The following is a 22,534-nucleotide window of genomic DNA, read 5'->3' on the forward strand; positions in this document are numbered from 1 at the left end:
AGTATCAGTCTTTTAGGCAACCACATTGTTCAGGGGACTTTCTGCTTTCCAATACAATCATAAAGGTCAGAAAATTCATTCATGTTTTATTTTTCAAAATTATCCATGAGTTAGGTACTGATTCTTACATGCTGCTCTGGGGGAAAAAAAGAGGAAAAAAGAAAAGCAAAAAGAAAGCCTTAGACTTTAAAAATTTCTAAAGAAGCAAAGACAAACTTGAAAAGAAAAAGGAAGGGTCAAACACAGATTCACAAAAAGTGGCACGAATCTATAAAAATGAAGTAAGTTACACTGCAGCACGTTCCTGCTTTAACACTTTTTAAAAAGGATTTTATCCTGTTACAGAAAGCTTGTTCTTGATTTCGTATGCAAAGATGAAGGGCTTCTAGTATGTCATTTCCTGGAAATCCCTAGCTGGCACATCACACATAACAGTACTGGGGTGAAAAAGAGAAGTGGGCTCCTGGGGATAACATGGATCTGTTGTCTCCCTGAGCATTAGCCCTGCTGAAGAGCATTTCAAGAGCCTGGGTGGGATGCACTGTTCTGCAGCACCGTGTCAGCAGTGCCATGGAAAGCCTCCTCCACAGCAGCCACCCTTACCCATGTCCAGGGCATCCAGCAGCAGCTCAGCCCCCGTGGGTGGATCTGGAAAAACAGAGGAAATGTTTTCTCAAGTTGCAACTATCCCCTGCTCATGTTTTGGAGGAAAATTGGTCTGTGTGGCTCCTCTTTATCAAGATAACTTTTTGGCATAGACATCATGTATGCCACAGAGGCTAACACCAAAAGTAAGGGCCCGGCTCCTGGTATGAGTGCATCAAGAAGAGAAGGATGGACCTAACTCCATTCCCAGACAGCTCCTGATATTTCACCATTTTGGTTGAAACAGATTTGCTGTTGTCTTTGACACACAATCAGACTCAACTTCTGCTCATGTATATCTCAGCAAGACATATTTGGCAGTGGGAGCTGGTGTTGGGCTTCTCAAAATTAAGCAGTTTGGGTGCAGTGGATGAGACTATTCCCTTGAATCATCTCACTGTGATTCTGCCTTCCCTTCACAGTGGGTTGGAAGAAGGTCAGTGGTTTGTCAGGGTGCCTTGGGCCAGGAAGAACATTAGGAGAGATAGCAGGGATTTATCCACTCTGCTGGAAATTAGTCCCTCAGTGATCAATGCTGATTTGCTGCTTCTCTGGACAGTCTTTCCTGGCTTCATGGATTAGATGCTGGTAGTGTGGGGAATAACAATAAAACCATTCGCTCGCTGCATCTGGTGCAGGGAAAGCTTTCCAAAGATTATTAGTTTAAGCATCCTAGAGAGACATAATAAAAGGGGAATCATTATTACAGTGTGTGTGTTTTAGGATATCCATTACTGCAGTGTCTTGGCATCATTACATAATTTAAAATAATAAAAACTATTATCCTTCAGGATAAAGGGGACTTTGAAGGCGTTGAGTTACAGGTCACTGCCTATGTATTTGTTAGGATAGAAGCACCGTAACATTTGGAGCTGAATAAAATGAAAGCTCCAGAGGTGAATTCTGGGCAGGAATAGGAAAGCAGCAAGAATTGGTTTCATCCTTAACCACAGCAGAAGGGACATCCACATCTCAGAGTCTGCCACTGCTGTCCCCATGCTGCTGAAGAACTCAGACTCAGCCTGTTTGTCTGCAGCTTTGCATTATTCTGTAGTGAAGTACAGAAGAGCAGAGCTGGGTTTTATCCACATTGGATGCAATTTTTCTGCATAGCCACCATCAAGCCTGAGTCTGCAGATGCAATTGGACATGAAGCTCCAATGAAGAATCCCAAAGTTGTTACTACACCTAAAAATCTCAAACTGGAAAATTTCTTCTGCAAACTACTTGAATGCTTTAGGACTCAGCGTTTGTGACCCTTGTAGCAGGTCAGAGATAGCAGCAGTGAAGTCCAGAAGGAAGCCATTGGGATCTGTAAGGCAACCAATCTGAAGTTACAATTATTTTAATCCATGGTAATTGCTTCATGGATATGCATGTGGATGACTTGGGTCTGAACCCAGGGGCTTTTCCCCTCATACCTTTTCCTTCTGTGCCACTGACTTGCTGTGTGACTTGCATAATCCTGTAGGTATTGGAAAAGGTAGGAACTCAGAAGTAAAGAAATGCTCTTTCTGAGCCTTAGGTACAGATTTAGTTGTCTAACTTTGTAAATGTCAGCTTTCACTTACTTGCCTCACAAAAGGCTTGGAAAACCCAGTCAATTCAAGTCAGTAGTATGCCTAACAGACACTGCATAAAAAGTGTTACTTACATGCAAAGTATTAGTGATTATGTATTATTTTGTCTATATTAAAACATATCAACACTGAACATATTGTCGTAGCTACTGGAGGACGTGAGAGGGCTACACAGGCGACTTGTCTTTATAAAATACCATGTGTTTGGCATGAAAGTTAACTGAGGCAAACATTCTGTTTCAGTAGATGTCACACAACCACCAGTGTGTGGAGATGACCCTCTCCCACACTAACACAGCCTTGAAGGACTGGCATTATGGAAAGGATCCCAGTTTCAAGATGCTGGACCACTTTCATCTCCCTTGCACACTGCAAGCTCCTCTTGAAGTCAGTGGGTGGCTGGTCCTGAAAGAAAAGCTGTGTTGGGAGCTGTGTTTTTCTTAGATAAAAGTTGCATAGAGAACTCACTCTCTCTGTGCCTTCCTCTGCTTCTCCCAAGTATCAACAGCAGCAACTATTTGTATTGGCCACACCATTATTTTAAACAGAAGGGACTGACTTGCGCACAGCCCACACACAATCAGAATCACCATGCAGCATAAAGCTGATGTCACCGCTTGCTGCTACTCACATAATGGATTTTGTTCTCAGTCTGTGCACCAGTACAATTTTTTTTATTTTATTTTTTTGCTAGGCAAAATAATTCCAAAAGGAAGAAATTACTGAATCAAAACAGTCTGAAGGACTAGCAAAATTAAAATTGAAATGAAAAATACTAAGATATTCACATGAATGATCTTCTTAAAAAACTCTATCAGTTTGATTTTAACAATTCATTTTTCTTTTCAACATCCCTCTCCAAGAGTTAAATGTTCATAATTCCAGGCTCTTTTTCTTTTTCCCAAAAACAATCACTTTGTCACCAAGACACATATGAGAAATTTATGCTTGTCTCTGCTTGGCATCACTGCCACCTCATGGATTAATGAATTCTGTGTCCTCTAATTCCCCCACATTATGCACCTCTGTTTTGTATGAGTAGCCAAATGTATCAAGATTCATTTTAATGAATGTGAGTCATTCCCCTTATTCAGAGAGCAGCGCTGCTATGTTGTAAGCAAGCACACCATTAGCTGTGCTAAAAATAAACAGGCATTACCTGCAGGAAAACCTGTATAGTAAAAGTACACATCACTAAGTACATTAAAAAAAACTAAAAAAAAACAACAAAAAGACAGCGACATAGCCTGGAATGGTGTTTGCTGTAGACAAAGGAAACAGGACGGACTGCATTGGGAATCTGCTGTAGATTTCCTCCAACAGGTCTGAAAGAAGAGTAGGACCTGAAGATTGCTTTACCGTGATATTTAATTCAAAACAATGTCAACATACATTTTGTTGATGCTTTACTATACTTAAGGTAATTTAATTTCTAGTGCTGAAAGAAAACTAAATGGATGGCTTCTTTTAACACCAGTTTTCTTCTGTGTCTTGGTTGGTGTAGGGCAAGTATTTCCTGTGTGGTTTGACAGAGATTTCAAGGTTTGGAGAATCAAATATTTCAAGGTCAGCCCAATGTTGTTTAAACAGAAAGCGTGCATGACTTTGCCATGTGGTATTTCTGTTCCATTATTTTCATGACTTTTAGTGTGGTTCAATGGGAAAGGCTCTGGTTGAGTCTCAGAAACCAAGCTCATAAATCAGTAAGTCAATCAACAAGTCTGGGGAACAATATGTTCTTCTATTTTAATTTCTTTGTGGGAAATGTGTAAATAGATACTGGCAATGAAGCTGGAATATAATGGGTACTTACAAATTAAGGCATCCAATGATTTATCCTCTCTACGTGCCATGTAAAAAGAGGTTATGCTTTCTGATGTGTTACAATACTATTTTTAAAATAATGAAACATCTTTAGATTTTAAGAATGAGAATTACTGTCTCCTGACCGGTTTCCAGAAGTGTGGGAAGTTAACGCGCTGAGATGAAAATTTAGAGACTCTCAGCAGAACGTTTCTCCATGACTGTACATTATCAGAGACCTCCCAGCATCACCTGCTGCACCACACAACAACACAGCAGCCTGACCTGGGCAGCTGTGGCATTATTTACTGCAGGTTCAGCCTGTCCCTGCAGCTCCCTCCACCTGGGACCTCTGTGTGTCTTTGCCCAGCTGTTTCCCACTGTAAAACCAAAGGATGAGCAACAGGCTTGCTGGTTTCTCAGCAGTCTCTGGACATTAATTAGTTAATGTTTATACAGAACTGATAAAGGCAGTCATAAACAAGAAAACGCAAAGCATTTAGCAAAAAGAAAGGAGGAAAAGCTTTAAAATCACTTTGTGCCTGTGCCTTTGCTAACGAGGTTTTAGTAGTGTTTGAACAACTAAAGTGCTTGCTGTACAATTGATCCCAAACAGCTAATTTAAGCCCCCTCACTGAAGTCCTTTTAAACAAACCAAACAATATGTATTATATGCTGAAAACTTATTATGGAAAGAAACAGAAGTCATTTATAAAGTTACATCATCTATTCTGGGAAAATAATGCAGAACTTGTGATTTAGGAAGCCAAACACAAACCCTACATCAAAGAGTCAACTAAATGTTTACTGCAAACAGCTGACAAATGGCTCGGAAATGTCCACAAAACAGCTCGCCAACCTACTTTAAATAATTTTATTACTTTCTTGCTGTTGTTAGAAAGGGCCATATTTCTGGATGACTTACAAATGGAAGGAAAAAATTAGCATTTGAGAAACCAATTGTTTGCAAACAGTAGTCTGTTCTGCTTTAAAGATCTGACTTTTGAGGTGCATTTGGGCAGAGAAACCATAAAGTGGCCTTTTCAAAAGCTTCTAAATATCTAAATGAGGTACCTATGAATTTTTAAAATCTAATTTCTGCCTGTTCATATCTTGGCAGGTTTAAATGTCTTTAAAAGCTGACCCCATGTTTTTGTAGCATGAAAGGCACTATCTGAGGGCTCCTCTTCATCACAAGAGGCAGCTGCAATTACTGTACCACAGTCACGTTCCTCAGATGAGGCCGACAAGAGCAAGCCAAGAAGACCAAGCAGAGAGCAGCACAGAGTGGGCTGTGCTGTTTCATGCTGCTCCTTTATCACAAGAAAAGCATTAGCTTGAGCCTTACCTCCCATCTTCAACCTGTTCTCTGAAGCTGTAAACTAGCCTAAACTTAAACATGCCCTAAACAGAGGAGGAAGAGGCATCTGGAGAGCAGCGACAAGATAGCATCTCCAGTCGGAGTCAGGATGGTTCAAGGGGAAAATACTGATCAGAGACACCTTCAGGCATGATTTAGTGTTTGAGTTCCAACCTAAAACATGGAGCCCATCCTTCTACTTCCATAAATATATATAGTACTTCTAAAAACATAGTTCCTAATGAAGCAAATGAAGAATAGGCTCTGAGTGCAGTCACAGATCTAAAGACTGAACATTGGATTTCTGAACATGAAAGATGTCTTCTCCTTTAGAAAAATATGGAGGCCAAATGTGTTCATATTTTTTGAATATCACTCAGTCTTATTCTAAAATGCAACAAATAAAATTTTATATGAAAATTAAGTTGCAGAACAAAAAATATAAGAGCAGTTTAAAAACTGACCACTTGTACCTGTAAAATAGACAGCAGCAAACTTTTTTGGAGTGGGATCTTATGTTTTCATCCATTTGTGAAAGAGATGTTCTCCAGAGAGAGAGAACCAAAATGGTTGTCAGCCTCCCTTTGTAATGAAGTGATAATTTCAAACTCAAAAGGAAGGTACAGGAAAAAAAAAATGTAAGAAAATAAAAACAAATTAAATATCATAGATATCACACTGCAGAAAAATCTGGCTGGCTCTGGACCTTACTGATGATAATACAAAAACCAAAAATAATTAAAACCATCATCTTGATTGAGTTTATCAGTTTTTATTAACTTGTGAGTTTTCCAGGTGTTTTCTGTAATATACCTACTATGTGAAATGCCATTAGTTTTGGAAGAAACTTTATATACAAATATATATCTTTGTATATGAAGAGTTTTATAGATATAAGCTTCACAAAAATACAGAGCACCCAGCATATTGTGACCGTTAATGTCATCTAAATAAGTGGTTTTCCTGAACAAAATGGTCCATTCTCTGTCTCTATTGCAATGACTTAAAACTAAATTCCCAGGAAAAATTAGAGCTCCTGAATTAAAGGTTGAACTTTCCAACCTGTATTTGCAGTATTCTGAGAAACACTGCTTCCATTTAATTAATTTGCTGGGATATTCCTGTATTACAAACCCAGCATCAGATACAAAACCAGCTGATGTAGATTGTGTTAAAAAACATCTGAATTATCATCATCACAACACTCGGTCAGCTACTCAGTCACACTTTCCAGAGCCATAAAGGCTGGACTCAGACTTGCAAAAACAGGCAGCTGCACAAGGTGTCTCCTTGCACTGAAATTACTTTCTGGCTGCTTTGTCAACAACGTGGCTTCCCCTAGGCAAGTCTTGCTTGCCCTTGAAAGAGTTGCAAAACTCGTTCTGCACCATAAATATGATCAACAGATAGTGGGACAGATTTACTGCACCTCAGCCCTGCTCTAATCTCTTCCTACAATATCATCAATACCCTCCATTGCAGGAATTTCCTAGCACAAAAGCATGAGGCTGGGAATGCTTCCATTTGCGCTCCTGCAACTGAGTTGGTGGTTCCTGGCTCTTCCTTGAGGATGGAAACTGAGGAATAGATACAGCAGGTGTGAGGGGTGTGAGTGTCTCCACATGAGCTAATCAGGAAGGATTCCCTGAGCATCCCCAGCTGCCACTGTGACTTTGTCAAGGCCTTGGGACAACACAGTGACATTGTAGAGGTCTCAGCTTTATGAGAGGAAGAACCATTCCACATAGAAATCAAAGGACAATTGTGCAACTGCGTGATACATGACTGGGTTATTTGGAAGGTTAAAAAAAAAGTCACAGAATTCTGATTGCCTTGTGCTTCCTGGATTAACTTAGCTACTGTCATTTCCTGCTCTAAACCTCCTCTTTGCCAGTGCACTCCTTTCTCCTCATTTGCAGTAGGAGCTCTTGTGCTGTCTGGAATCAATTAGCATAAGAGTGCTATTTTTATTAATATAGTTTCCTTGTTTCAGCTTCTGCTGTGATTGAAGGCTTTCAAAGGTCAGCCTGAGGATATCAACAGGAGGGTGTATCAGGCAACGTAGAAATGCACTGACAAGCCCTTTAACTGCTCTTTAAGCTGGGCAGACAGTGAAAGAAATCCAGTATGAAATGGCATGAAATAGAATATGATCAGGATGATGAAGCCTGTAATATCCAACCAAACTCCAAGCAAATTCCAGCTGCCTAAACAGAAATCAAACCTCAACGATTTCCACATCATGAAAGACATTTAAAGCCAGTGTGTTGGATTAAATTACAAACTTTTACAGATGAACCCTTTTTCTACTTTTTTTTTTAACTTCTCAGACTTTGTGAGAGGGTCTTTGGATTATACATTAAACTAATTATTATTATGGCTATTTACTAACAAAATTAAACAAGTTTTGGTGACATTTTTCATAGATTTGTTTCCTCATATCCATGGAGCCCTAATCCTTTTGCAAACTTTCCCTGATGAGGGGGACAACTGAACAGTTTGGTCAGAAATCAAACCATGGCCTCTGATGCTGAAAGATATTCCTTTGGATAGTCTCTGTGACATAAGCTCCTCTGCAAGCAAACTAAACAATATTCAAAGGTATTTCCTAAGGACTTCTTATACTAAGAAGCCCTGCCTCATATGTAGTACAAAAAGTTCATCCTAATGTCTGTACTGAAGTGAGACAAGAGTACCCAAAGGAAAACAGCAAAGAAAATAAAGGTTGGTTTCTTTTGTGAAAATACAAAGTATTTTTTTATTTTTCTTTAAGTATTTTTTTTTTCTTTAAGTATTCATAGACTTGAAATATTCATGTGGACTATTCATTAATGGTCTGACTTGATGATCTTAAAGGTCATTTCTCACCTGTACAATTCTATGATCTTTCTGCAGTAAATCAAAACAGAGGTAGAAATTTTCCTAGAAAAATGTAAAAGACTAATGAAGTCTAGCAGGGTGAGTCGTAACCACAGCTCTGTGTTTGGCAGCCCTGTGTTTGAGTTTACCTGGTCAGCAGGTGGGATGGGAGCAGTTCTGAAATAGGGATAACCAGAAACACAAACATATAAAACCTTGACAAACCTAAAATAATCTAAATCCTTCAGCAGACTATGTTTTATCTATACTGAAGTGCAGTGTAAATTCACTTCTGTTTCTTATTATCTTATATATGTAATGCCATTTACTCTATGGGACAATTCTAATACACAGAAGAATTCCACTGATAATACACAGAAGAAATTCTTCCAAAAAAACTCTGAAGACCAATATTTAGCTGTCAGCTGCTGTTCCTGTTTTTCAGTGTTTAGACCTTCTTGGAAGTGAAGCCTCTTTAATTTACTTCAGATTAGATCCTGAAAACAATGATCAAGTCTCAAAAAGTGCCAAGCTCCTGACTGGCCACCTTATACTGTTTTCAAGTCTGACTCTGACCAACACACATATAAAACCAGTTCAGTAAGGAAAAACTATTTTTTTCATATGTTTTTGTTTATTTTATATAAAATTTTGTGGGTGCATTTAACACCAACTTCAGGATGTAGGCTGTGATCCCAATTTTTTGGTATTATTAACAATGAATTGACCAATTTAATCACAAACAATTTCCTTGCTACATCCTATATCTTAGTAGAACTATTAATAATTATTATTTATAATAATAATTATTGCAAAAAATCATAGTACCAAGATTTTCAGATTAATGTCTAATTTTTGAATTATTATTTTGTTAAAACCCGCTCTTCTGATTGTCCATTAGTTGACAACTAATGGCCTTGAAGCGGTAGCTGTACGTTTGATCTTAATTAACATCTGATCTCACTAGTAATGATTTTATTGACAATATATGAATCTCAAAATCAATTTCTTTTGCTTAGATAAAGAGTTTATTTAAGTAAAGTCAGCATTTAACAAAGGGGAAGTATGAGCATGTTATGTAGAAGATTTTTTTTCTCATAACTACTTTGAACAGCACATCTCCATCTGTACAATTCCATGTGGTTAAAAAAACTCAAACAACCAGCATTGAATTAAAAGGGTCATATTTGTGATTGCTTCACTTCATCATTTGAAAAGTTATATATATCAAGAGAAATTAGCATGAAGAACAAGCACAGATATAAATCACCAACGAAGGCATCTCTGTGAATATAACAGTGATGAGGGGCCAGGATACCATGGTTGTCTATTTGCTTCATTTATGCGGGCATCATTGTTCACAAAAAAATGACTGGTTTTGTGCTGGAAACATCACTGTGAGTACAGGTGAAATTACATGGAAGTGGCTGAATGTGTATTCTGGAAGCTGTTGTCAAATCAAGCCATGACAGTAAGAGGTTTTCAAATTTATTCAAGCACCCAAAAGAAAGAGTAGCCTGGACAAAGTAAGGAAAAGAAAGGACAGAACCCAAATGAACCACACCCTGCAAGACTTTGATAAAATACAGCTGCAGATCATTGCAACTGTATTTTAGTTTCAGTACAGGAGCAATTGCAGTTCTTCATAAAGCAGCCAGCAATGCCTGTCTGGGATAAGCAACTGATTTCCCAACACATTCCAACAGACTTCCTCTCACGGTGCTCCCTGGGCTCACAGTGCTCCAGCTCACCAGCCTCTCACCCCAGACATTTCTTCCTCTGAAGACTGTCATGTGGTCAAAGGTACTGCTGGAAGTGAGGAACTATGTGTCCCTCCATGGAAAACCTACAAGGAGAAAAGGCGATTTACATTCATAATTTTTGCTTTCAAGGCAAAAAGTGGAATCTAATAATCACATGAGTTGTATCTGCTGTTTATCTTTAAAGCAGTTCCAATGGCATGTTGATTCCATTGGCATCCATAAAATTTGGTAATCACCTGGGATGTCACTGGAAGAAAATGGTATTTCAGAACATGCAAAGCATTTCCAGGTTGGGATCTAGATACTACAGCCAATATCCCTGATAAGCAATGAGAAACGTGACTAGAGAAATGATAGCCTAGGAATCTGAGATCCTGCAATATAATTGACTAGACCATCCTGAGCTGCTTTAGAGAGCACTACCTAAATTTGTTCTGGCTCTGGCTTGCATCCTATTGATCTGTCCCGACAATTTGTGGATGCTTTAGTTCAGCTTCAGGTGCAGATACCACCATGCCTTGAAGTCCTTCAAAACAGAAAGTCCCTGCCTCCAGGTGTGCAAATACAGCTTCTTCATTCTTCCACTGGCAGCTCCTGGGGGTCTGCAGCTGGCAGGCAGTACTCTAGGTCTTATTTTTTTTTAGCAGAGCTGCTACATGCAAGTGCTCCCCCCAGGTGCTGGGAGTTCAGCAGCTGCAGTCTGGCATCCATGGGCAGCACTGCCAGGCACCCCATGCCCCTCCATGGAAAAAGAAGTCCCAGAGGCAGTGCAGCTGAGGTAAGAGCATGTAGGCACTGGATATGGCTACATTATTTTCATACCTTCTGTGATCTTGTGATCCTAAGCAAGGCCCCTGGACTTTCTTATCTGCCTTTAGACCAGACTGTAGTGTGAGAGCAAAACAAAACTCTGTTAAGCATGTGATGTCATTTAAATGTTGATTTTCCAGTTCTCGGAATTTCCACCAGGGAAAAAACCCTAACATTAAATAAAGCAAACAAGAAAGCATGAGGCAGAGGATCAGTATATGAAGACATATTATATGAAGTAATACACGGGGAGATGTCGCATAATGACAGAATAAAGTTACATAGTGGCTACCCGTGAGTAAGAGCACGTAGAAGAAATACCTTTTTCATTCAGGAATTCTGGAAGTGCAGTTTGTTACTTGCATGTTCTGCCATGAATGGAATACACACATAATTATTTTTAGTAGCACTTGGCTTAATACTAGTGGTATGCAGCGATTTGGTGCATAACATTTTACGATAAGTTGCCATATAATTTGAAAATAATGTGATGCCTTCTGCTTCTTGTGCAATGAGCCTGCTCAGGCTTTGAGAACAGTTGGGAAAATTGTTTCTGCACACAATATTTTGCTATCTGTCTCCTACAGCTTCTGAAATCAACATGCAGATTTGCATGCAACATCAACTTAGTTGCAGGGCTGACGTTAGTAAAATATATCTTATTTTTGTTATAATCTTTTAGGCATCCCAGACCTCAGTGGACCACAACAGAGCCTTTATACAGAGTTTTAGGCACTGGCTCCAGAACTGCAATTAACTCAGAAAGACTGCAAAGAAAGGGAGGAAGATGAAGACATGCCAAGGAAATACGATGTGGATTTGAATCCTACATCTCAATGGCGAAGTGAGTCCGGATTCCATCACGTCCCAGCACAAGTCTATTGGAAGCATTTTTGTTCACCCTAAAATCTCCAGTGAGATTCTCTCTAAATATTAGATGATCTTTGCCAACTGAGAACTGTTGCCACAGTTCCCTCCAAATATGTTATTCCACATACAAGTGATTAAGGGAAACACAAGGTACTTTATTGCCTCAAAGACACGGTTCCATTTAAAGTAAAGGCTTCCCATGCCTTCGTCCACATCCAGTTGGATCCCAGGGGAGGTCTCTCTCCTTCTGCTGCTGCTTCTACTCACTCTTGCTTCTTACTGCTACTGAGCCTTGAATAGGGGAGAATAAGTGAACATTTCCCTTCCCTTTATCAGTCACAAAATGAAAGGCAGAAGCAGAACCTGTGAAATGCACTCTCGGGAGAACATAGGGAAAATGTGACCATTGAAATTGCATTTAATGCCCTGTGTCATAATGTCACGTGCTTGTACTACAAGCAGCAAAGGAAGGGATGCCTGAATGATTTCAGGAAGAAATCTCCCCATAAATCATTGCCAGAAAAATGGGAGGCAGTTTGAATTCAGTTCCTATTATTTAAACTTAGCACTGTAAGATCAGGAAGCAAAAAGCAAAAGCTGATCTACTGCACTGCTTAAATATAATTTGCCACATAGCATTTATGTCCAAACTGCTTGATATGTGCACCAGCCCAAATTACCTGGGTCCCGTCCTTGGCCAGCCAACCTAATTTCTCCACATCTCCTGGGGCTGATTTTCCTCCCCTAATAAACAAGGAACTAAGGAAGGGAGTAGAGTGTATATCCAAACCTGATCCTGCAAAACGAGGGTGGCATGGGGATACACGACTTGATCTGTGATCTCGGAAGTACTTCCAGGTGCTGCATACTAAACATGCCCAAAGAGTGCTCTGGCAGAAAGCCTAGATCTTGTGGTATGGAAGAACTGTAATAAGCTGTTGACGATGCATATATGGAGATTGCATATACAAAATTTTCTAAAACTTCTTTATCTCAGCTTCTTCCAGAGCATTGGACACCCCATATGTTTTTTCTTAATTGTTCCCTCAAAACAAATCATTGTTAAATCCATACATATTTTGCATGCATCTTCACAGGGGAGGAGTAGAACAAGCCCATACACAGCATTTTCAGGTTGAAAGCATCTAACAAGCATCAACTAATTATGCTATTTAGAGTAAAAAGAAGAGGGACTCATCTGCATAGCTATAGACAAGCTAGTTACCCTTGTCTCCCTCTCAGTCAAATGGCATCTAGGCAATATAGACAAGAGTCTGGGGCACTGTTCATCTCATCTTAAAGCAGCTACCTAAAGCAGATCAGATGTGTGACCTAAAAATCACCTTTTTTTCTCTACTGACTCTAAGGTGAGTCTGCTCTGGCTACCTTAACTGTGGGACAATTTAGATATCCAAGCTTGACTGGGGAATAACTTCATGTCCTGTATCAACTATATTCAGCTCAATTATATCCAACTAAGAAAGCAACCATTTCAATAATTTAAATTGCCTGAAGAAGGAATAAGAAATTTCACATGTACAGTGGAATACATCTAAGTAAGTATTTGTAAAAAATATACTTCTCCTGTTAAATTCAGTAAATGTATTGGATATCTGTTGTTCTTACTGTGATTTTTACTTTCTAAAAGACTTGTTTACTCAACTCTGCAGTGATTTTGTTTCATGTTACAAATTTTAATTCTAGTTTCTTCAGTCCAAAATGCTGATAACATTAGCTATTTTTACTGCCCATGAAAGGCAATTTGCTTGACAGCAATCTGGTGGTCAAAACTGATCATCCCTATATACTTTAAAATTATATCATCATCATTAGCATTTTTCTGTGCCATTTAAATATCCTGCCTATCCGCTTCTTCTGCAAGAAATTGTGTTCATTTGTTAAGGAAAAAAAAAAAGCCTTACAAAGAGAAGAAGCAGCTGACATGTAGGTTAGTCATACTTCCTTGTGGCTTGCCTCCTGAAGACATACACGGCCAATCTGCTCATAAAATCCCCAGGCACTGTTAATACTGTTAATAGTAAGGGACACAGAGGCTATTAAACTCTTGGCCAAACTTCTCAAAGTTTTCAGGTAACAAATATAATAAGCTAAATATTAAAGGTTCAGCAATAATGAAGAAGCAACGACCAAGAAGGGAAAGCAGTGCCACATAACAGTTTGGTTGCAGATGATCCAAGGAAGCCTCTTCGAGCTAGGGCTGTAGCCAATGCCACAGTGAGCAGCACCATTGCCCATATGGAAGTCTAAGATTTGGAAGGATGGTTCCAAGTACAATCCCACCCCCTCAACTCCTGGCTCCTAAGGGAAAAGGGCACCAAAGCATCTCAATTTCAAATCTTACCCTGTTTTAAAGATTAATTTTTTTTTCAGTCTTTGTGTATGAGTACAGCATTCCCACTGTGAGCCCTCTGCTCCCCAGGAGCATGGAAGAAAGAGTGACTATGACTCAGGATGGTGATGCTGCCTTGGCACTGGTGAAGGCTCCACAGCAAAGCTCAGAGGTGATCCATGGCCCTATAACACAATTTAGGGCAACCACCAGATATCTTGAACTGCAAGGAGAAGGAGTCATATGAAGTAGTAATGAGCCACTTTGTTGAGCAAGAGCAGTGATCTCTCTATACTGAAAGCATGGAGAGCCCTACGTCTTCCAGTTCCAGGCTATCACAAAATCCCTCCAGGAGGAGTCCATTAGCTTAGCTCAGTGTGTTGTTATTGTTTACACACAGCTATAGATAGACACACACACAAACAGTGCAGCAAACATTTTCACTTACACAATGTATTTGTCCCTACACGGCAGCTTACTTCCATGCCTTTTTCTAATAGGGTTGCAAATGAGGGGTAAAAAAAAAATAAATAGAGTGGTCTTCAAGGAGAAACAAGTTTGGCAGCAAGAAAAAAGGAGATGAGTAATACTTCTGTTTCTGCTTTTCAGAAGGCTTTATTTGAAAGCTGTGTTGTGCCCAAAGTGTTGACTCACCCATGACACTTTTCAGCATCTACATTTACCCTGAAGCAGGGCAAGCTTCTAAATGGAGGAGTAAAACAAGGTTGCACTGGGGCACAGTGAGGGGCTCATACAGTTTGTACATGGGAGTGCAGTTTGTGGAGCCATATAAAAATCTGATTGTTTTACAAGTTAAATGAAAAGAGGAAAAGAGAAAATTTGCTTTCAACTCTCAGCTTGGCAAACTGAATTTAAAATACGAAAGCCAAAATAGCTTTACTCTTTCCTATACGTGATTGCTGGTACCAAGGTGCCTGAGAGACAGATTGTCCTAGGAGGAATTGGCCTCCTATGCTCAGCCTCTTGGTCTCTATTACTCATCAGGGTTAGTAAGATTGAAGATCAGTAAAACTCTTTTTGTAGCCAAGGTCTTCAGATGTAGCTGTGAATGCAGCAAAACTGGGGGAGAACTTGCCATCCTGGCTATTGCCTTTTCAAAGCAGAGCTACACCTTTCAGAGTGCCCTGTTTCCTACTCATGTGAAAAGACTTCTGCCTCCTCCCACTCCTGTTCTGCATAATGAAACTGGGTCCTCTCTGTGGACTAAAAGTAAAATCCCATCTTCCACTGGGACAAAGTGCTTAGAAGAGTTCAAAAAACAGACAGCCATTTCTAGGAACTGCTCTGAAAGTTTACTTTCAATATTTTTAGTATAGCACGCATAATTTTTCTTTCACTATTTTTTGTGCTTAGTAATAGTTTGTTGCTTGCTGCAATTAATATTGTTTGCATTCAATTCACTGAAGTGAGTTGAATGCTGAAATGTTTTCAAGTGTTTCAAGTAAAATAAAAACTGACAACTGAGATTAGGAGTCATCCTCAACAAGAAAAACTCAGAGCCTAATCTTGTGACTACAAGAGCATATGAGTATGACAGAGTATTTGGAAATATTTTGAAAGCTCTGAGTATTCTGGAAGTTTTCTTGCACATAAAACAAGATACTGAAAATGTATTTAAATAAGGTAAAATCAGAAATATTAAACTTAAGTATTTGTTTTACTTGTCCTATATCAAGAGAAACCATTATGGCGTTGGTGATCAATAACAAAGCACAAGTAATGAATAATCAAAGCAACCCTATCATGACTAGCAAGTGGTCAGAGACCAAATAAAAAATTACAATTATCTGCAGAAAACAAAAATAGTTCTGATAACAATTTGCCAGCCAAAAAGGGACGCAAAATAGAAAATTATGAAATGATAAATGAATACCTAGATGAGATCAAATGTCAAACAGCATACAGGAAAATGAAAGAATGGGAGATTAAAAGCTCCAGGTCCAGGCTTCCAGGATCATGTATGCACAGCTAGGTCTTAGAGCACTTCAAATGATCTAGACTGAGTTTACAATGTTCTAGACTGAGCACAAATATTAATTTGTTATCCAAATTATCTGAAAGAAAATATCTAACCTCCTAGACAGAAATATTACCACATTTTATAATTCATTCTGACAACAGAATTATAATGAATTCACAAAATGCAGATTTAAAGGCGGTGAAATACACATATATAGATCTATAGATATATGAAAGGCACTCAGAAAAAAAAAATTATTTATGGAATACAACTAACCACTAGCAATAAAAGTCTCCCAGGAGGTGTCTGTAAATCTCCTCTTTACTGGAAGTGTAAAAGAAGAGGAAAGAGAGGAGGATTGAATTACCTTTTCTTCATGCCCTTTCCCAGAACACCTGCCATGTTCACATGGACTCAGGGATGAGCAGGCCACAAGGTAAAACATCCACTCAAGGTTCAGCCTCAACTCTGAAAGGCTTCACATGGCACTATGCAAAATGCCTGCTCTTCATCTCAGCATGGCAAGGTTCTCAGCATCAAATATCTTCAAGCTGTTTCTAGAGAAGTACCCAAAATCCTGTGGGGTTAATTTTTGAGTATGTAGCTACACTATTGATCACATCCCTGAACTCACAATACAGCTTTGCTAACCTGCATGAGATCAACTGTGTTTTTTGGGAACAGCTTATGCTGTGCAGCAAGCTGGTTTGTATTTAGAGGTGAAATTAGTGCTAGGAAAAACACAAGTTTTCTTCCTGTTTCATTTCCCAGGACTGCACTGGTCCTCCAGTGAAGATGTTGGTGAATAGAAGACAGACAGACTGATACCCAGGCAAACGAGTCCAGCAAGACATTTGAAGACAGATTAAATAATAGAATTATATATATTTAAATCAGCCTCTTCCTACCAAATTAAACAAGATTTGACCAAATTTGATTAAACCAAATTTAACAGGAAGAATGAATGTCACTCATGCACAAGAGATGATACCATGTATTACAGTACCCTCTAGTGACTCCTACCACAGCTGGGTTTCAGCTAGCATTCAGCACATCCCGGGATGGATCCCACCATGGCAAAAGTGCAAGCTCCGGGGTGCTCCAAGGTCACCCTTTAGTGTAGGGAAATCAGTCTCCAGCTTTCTTTCTTAGCAAGAGTAACACTGAGTGTTGAGCGTTCATTCATTTCTTGCTTGCCTCAGGGTTTGACTTTCTTAATTCCAAATACCCAGCTTTTAAAATCTACGTGAGCTTGCAGCTAGACACTCACTATTCTTTGATCTCACAGTATGAGCTTCCTACACAGCAGGAAGCCGATATTTTTTCATGTCAAAATCCAGTCATATCTCAGAAGGAAACAAAAATAAGCTTTTTCTTCTCTGCCCCAGTTTTCATCACAAAACCTTTGGCCCCTGTTGCTTTCATAAGATCTTTCCTCCCTGTCTGACACATGAACTGTGGGAAATCTTTCCCAAGTGCGTTTATGCCCTTCCCATCAACCCATTCCAAAAGCTGCTTTGGATTCAGTGTCCCTCTATTCAAACACTCCCTTCCCCTCCCGTGGGCTTTAACTCAGGAGCTGGCAAAAATTATTAATATCACCTGAATGGCCTGGCCTTGAAAGGTCATCTTCAAAGGTATTGTAACTCCCTTCTTGACTGGTGTTCTATACAGCAGACTGGAAAGAAAAGGAAACTTCAGCTTTGTGCCTGATTTCCTTACTTTTTAACCACATTTCTTTGTTATTCCAGTTTCTTGAAAATAGTCAAAGAAACTGTCTGACTTAGATCACAGGTAACACAAAGGGATTGGTATTAGCAAAGTGAAAGGGTCTAATATCTGTAGGGTTCCATGTGTGCTACATTTTTTCAATAGTTGCAAACTCCATCTGTAATGAGATCTAACTGCTTTTGTCTTCAAAGTTACAGACCTAAGGCTTTGAAACAGTTGCCTTTTAGCTAATGGACCATAAAGCCAGTCACAGTTTAGGCAAGAATGTTTTGAGAGTGAAGAAGAGCTTTTGGGAGAGAGTTTAAGGCTTTCTTCAGAACTTTGCATCTCATGGCTGAACAGTTGCTCGTGCAGGCATAGCTGGAAAAATTTGCAGAGCAGGCTGTCGGAGAGGCATAAATGCTTCTTGAATGGATTTATGGCTGGATACCTGAGCAGTCAGCACTACATGATGTGGTATTGAGTTATTTTAATCCTTTAGTCTGTCCATTTATGCCTTTGGTCCCATTCCCAGAATGGCTGAGTCACCTTTATGAACTTACGGCAGAGAAAGGCAGTGGCTGGGAAGGGAGCAGGACGCCAGGGTTTGTACCCTTGAGCTCGGTCTGCCCATGTTACGTCCCCAGAATTCCCAGAACTGCCAGGGAAAACTGTGCCTGGTATATTTTATTCAACACAGGAAGCCACTCCACAAATAGCTTCACACACCATCATCCAGGGCTTGGATTCAGCACCTCCAAATTCTCCAAGTCCCCCAAGATATCAGCTGGGATATCAGAAACTTTTCTGAATTTGGTGTTGAGGACGAGCAGACAGCAACATGATAGGCAGCTCTCGTAACTCAAGTTTGATTCTAGGCAAATTGAGTAGTCAAATAATTCACTGTAATTCACCCTAGCATTTCAAAATACCACACACTCCTGATTCCCTGGCAAGCTACATCATGTAGGATACGATATATTTTTTCAGCAGTTTCAAACTGCCAAAAATTTGGTATTATTTCTCAAACAGGAAATAAATTAATGAAGGATATGAGAGGTAAATGAAAACATGTCACAGAATGAAAACATAGTTCAAAAGCTCTTAATAAATTAAAAGTTACAAAAAGCAATTTACGGAGTGTTTTATGTATGTCACTACGATGAGGTTTTATTGGTGTGATATCATAATTTGGCTGTCTCTGATCCCTTTCTTGGCAGAAATAGCTCCAAAGACATTATGTGCTGATCATGCCAGCTCAGAAAGCTGAATGCCAGAGGTCTGCTTTATTTGGGCAGTAATCAAGAGGACTTGTAGGTTTACCTAAGAACTTCCACATCAATTCTCATAGTACCAGATCTTGGAGACTTTCTTGTTTGACTTTAGCCATTGATTTTGTGCAGAGAAACTTAGTAAAGTTGTCAGGATTTGCTGCCTGAATTGCATGGTTTACTGTTGTTTTCCAAATTTCCCATGAAATTATCTGTGTTTACAAATATGTCCATATTTTACTTTGAACATTTTCCACTCCTCCTGCCCCTAAAGATAAATGAATTCCCAAACATATTTGTACTTGCAAATTCATAGATTTATACACTTCATGCCACTTTAATCCCTATTAAACTAATTTGAAGTCATGTCAGGCCAGCTATCCACAGTAAAATGGATTAGATAAGCCAGTTGATCAGATATAGAAAGGACTTCAGGCACTTTTTCTGTCTAGCCGCCATGAATTTAGAATACTAGTTTCATACAAATAATTCTGTTCTTTTTAATTCCTTTGTGATTAAGCTAATTCACAAATAACACTGGTTCTTAGAGAATCATTAGTGTAAAGCAGAGCAGACAAGGCTTTTAATTAGGGCTTTTCATACCTCCTCTATCCATTTGGTAATAAAATTACTTATGCATTAATTGGTTAGTTATTTTAATTTACACAGCAATAAGTGCTGATATACACTGGCCATAAACATCTTTGCTAAATAATTTTTGAAGTACGACTGATATTCATTTCCTGGAGAAGTGGAAGCTGTTTTGTTTAAAAGCTTTCTGAACGTCTGTGCTGTAGTTCGACAGTCATTCTCACCGTAACAAAATAGACTTCCAAATGAATTTTAAGGAACCTAACACATATTTATTTTTTTTTTTTTAATTTTTACTACAGATTTTCTTGTTTCTAAAGGAATACATGGGTTCTTTGGATGTCTTAAAGTCATGTAAAAGACTTTGCTGTTAAAAGAGTGTCTTCAATTGCAAAAGATAGGTTATCTACCTACCAAACACTAAATTCTGCATTCTCAATTTTATTTACAGTTCTGTTAGTTTTTGACACAAAGAAATAAATTAAAATACTTCATCTTACTAAAGTGACTAATCATTTTAAATGTTTGTTGGAAAATCAAATTCTCATGCATTTTTAAAATATAACAAATACACATTCATCAGGCTGTGCTTTGGATCAAGAGGAGAAGAATTCACTTAAAGTGAAAACAACAATGAAATATCCCAATACAAGTTGAGAACAAAGTGTTTGATACTCAAAAAAGACCAATTTTGAGCTTAGGCTTGTAGTGCGGTTTAATAAAGTTTATCACATTTGATCATAGCTGTTAATATTAGCAGTCATTTCTGAATGCTTGTCCTGCAACATGGAAGCACAAGTAACTAAGAAAAGACAAGGATTAGTGAAATAATCTACAGTGGTATCTCCCATCCCACAGAAAAGCCATAGTGGTTGACATCTGGGGGAGAAGAATGGTAATTACTACTGAACAATTCTATTTTCTCAGCATCAATCATTTAGAAATTTCCGAAGCCAGATATGTGTTTCCAGTTGAATTTACTTAGTTTATTTGTTGCTCAAAAAGAGGCCAGAAAACAAAAAATGCATTTCTCCCCCCCACTTTCCCCAACTAAAAACAACCTCATTGAGGCATTTATTTTTACAAGTTACAGCACTCTGACACAGAAAAATCATTAAGTGAATGTCACCCATTCTGCTCATTGAATGAGGCCAACATCCTCTGGGAAGAAAAAGCGAAAATAACATGCAATCATGTGGTCACAGGCTGCATATTTGGGACATTTTGCAACTCTGGGATATTTGATTTTTTGAAGATTTACCAATCCGTTAAGACCCAGCTTTGCATGCTGTATTTGCAACTCTGCTTTGTCCACCCTTTCATTTTCCCACACCTTTTGCCTGTCATAGCTGCTGCTTTAAGTCTGCCACGAGGCTGAAATCCTTTGGGGCAGGAAACATGCCTGTGGAAAAGTCTGGAAGACAACCAGCATTCAAATAGTATCACAGCAGGTGAAACAAGGCCAGCCTAAGTCACCCTTTAAAGCCATAAATCAGCATTTTAACAGAGAGGAATCCATTGCATTTGGGAAGACTATATTGGACATATACCAAGTGTAAAATATGCCGGGAATCTGCTGCTGTCAAGGTGAGTTTTGCACTGAGCCTTCAGGAAAGTTTTAACCCAAACAATGATAATCAACAGAGATAGTGACAAATGGAGAGGAAGTGGGGAAGAATAGTGACATTTGGTGCTGAACCATATGTGCGTGGTTTGAAAGACATGACTGAATTGTTTTTGGTGCTCTATTATTCTGACATTTAGAATGAGGCAAGTTTCCATTTCCATTAATGTACTGCCAACTCAAAGGGGAACTGTCGCAAATTTGAGACTAAAGAAAGCTGTTCCTCAAACTTCTCTTGAGCATAATCAATGCCCTCACTAAGCAACAGAGTAGTGTCACAGTGTAGACTCCAAATAATTATTATGCTTTCTGCCTCTTACACCTTGTGATTTTATGGAATAAGCTGCCTTTGATAAAAGACCATGAATTTATACATAAATAGAGAACAACCAATGCAAAGGGAGGCAGTTGACCAAAATTTTCTGATTGTTAACCTGGCACTGAGAAAGTGATCCAGCCTTAGGTGGAGGATGTTCAGGCAAAAGAATCCAAAAGCCTAAAATCCTACAAGTACAATGATCATCAGTTTCCTTTGCAGCTTTTTAAAGTAGCTGCCTATCTTTACCAAAGAAATTAAAAATAAAGGGGGAGAGGGAGCAGAAAGAGAGAGGGCTCAATGTAAATCTAGGTGATCCAGGATATGGTGAGGAAGTTCTGGACTCATAGATTTGTCCCTCTTTGAAACAGCTCCTGGAAGCAGCTGTTCAGCAGCTTTACAGATAGCTTGAATTCAAAGGACTCTCCTGACCTTGTGTGATGACACATGAGCACAATGCCAGTGACATCACTTAGAGATCAAAACTGAAGGGATGATTTTTCTCAAAATCATCCATGCACGTTTTATTTCCTAATGAACATTTCTCTCTTGTGACTACTTAATCTCTGAAACTTTGGTGGTAGTGGCTCAATTTCATCCTCCCTAGGAGGCAATGACTGTTCTTAAGTACAGGAAAAAATCAGACTGCCTGTCAGTTCACTGTCTTACTGATTGCATGTAAAATTATTATCATTATTTGTTTGATAGGGAGTTGGTTTTTGGGTTTGTTTTTTTTTTTTGTTTAATATAGCAGGAGTCTGAGAAAGTGTCCAGGTAATGAGCTCTAGCATTACATATTAGACTTCAAGCTCAGAATTTGCCATTTCACCTAGGAATAACAGAAGAGAAAATGCACCAAGCTCTGTGTCCTGTTATCACCAATAAGGAGTACCAAATCACAACCTCAGGCTGATTCTGATCAGAGGATCTTTCCAGATCCTCTTGCCACTCATTCCTGAAACTCTCCCTCAGCCCTTCAGAAATTCATTTCCTTCTTTACT

The sequence above is a fragment of the Poecile atricapillus genome, chromosome 4 (genome assembly GCF_030490865.1).
Source record: "Poecile atricapillus isolate bPoeAtr1 chromosome 4, bPoeAtr1.hap1, whole genome shotgun sequence".
NCBI lineage: Eukaryota > Metazoa > Chordata > Aves > Passeriformes > Paridae > Poecile > Poecile atricapillus.